The sequence below is a fragment of the Microtus pennsylvanicus genome, chromosome 12 (assembly GCF_037038515.1).
Source record: "Microtus pennsylvanicus isolate mMicPen1 chromosome 12, mMicPen1.hap1, whole genome shotgun sequence".
Taxonomy (NCBI): domain Eukaryota; kingdom Metazoa; phylum Chordata; class Mammalia; order Rodentia; family Cricetidae; genus Microtus; species Microtus pennsylvanicus.
Genome location: NC_134590.1, coordinates 46,250,973 through 46,251,913, shown reverse-complemented (window position 1 = coordinate 46,251,913; position 941 = coordinate 46,250,973). Strand labels below are relative to the sequence as shown.

The window sequence follows — 941 nt, the reverse complement described above, 5'->3', positions numbered from 1 at the left end:
GTGTACCTTGACACAACACTTCAAGGAGCACCTCCTTCAGGGTCAGGAAGAAGCCCAAAGGTAAAATCTACTTCCTTGCAGGACCAGGACCTCCAAGGCATCACCACACCCTGATGCCCTCCGGTCCTGTCTGCTCTATGAAACAATTAACAGCAGAAATAGGTCAAACAATAAAACCGGACAGGGGGCCCAACCTGTCCGAACAGAATGTGCTTGCATTCAGCCCCTGAGGCCCCAAGGAGTCAAAGCCAGCTATGTGTGTCATTATATACGCCAGCCCTCACCTACTTTGCTCCCCATACTGTGACATCCAGAATGCTTTATTGACCTGTTTTTGCTCACATAGCAGGCCTTGGACAGCAGCACAGAACGGAGGCCTATCGTGGGCTGCATTGTGGCCCCTGTATTCACATATTGAAACCCTCACCCTAATGTGACTTATTGGAAGATAATGCATTTTCAGAGGTGGTTTAGGTTAAGTATGTTTATATGCCTGGCCTTATCTAAAAACTATGAGATATCTATATGCTAGGAGATGAGGGAGACAGCAGACCCTTATGTCAGCCAGGTCCTTTCCTTGTGGGAGCCCAGAGTGCAACAGCTGCAGACAGCAGCCTGCTTGGCAGTTTGTCCACCCTGCTACTTCTTTAGGTTGTCCCTAGTGACCTTGGAGACAGCCCTTTCTAGTGGCTGCTCACATATCTGACTCCTGCTGTCCCTAATCTAAGCTCTGGCAGGAATGTGGGGTGCCTCTGGGAAGGCCCAGAGTCCAGTGGCCTCTGTTCCCATCATCACATCCGCCTGTGACAAACCACAGAAGGAGAGTGTGGGAGGCTCCACGCGGGGCCCGGATCCAGTTTCCACATCTTCAAGTGGAGTTCCACTAAGGATGTGTATGGAGGCAGGAGGACTAGGTGGACGTAGTGGTACAAACCTGTAAC

General features: G+C 50.8%; 1 non-coding gene across 1 annotated transcript; it reads left to right on the top strand.

Moving 5' to 3' along the window:
• The first annotated feature begins 545 nt into the window (after positions 1 to 545).
• Positions 546 to 679, top strand: LOC142833269 (small nucleolar RNA SNORA70). Its single transcript, XR_012907391.1, has one exon. It is a non-coding gene; the product is annotated as a small nucleolar RNA SNORA70 (small nucleolar RNA).
• The last annotated feature ends 262 nt before the right edge of the window (positions 680 to 941 follow it).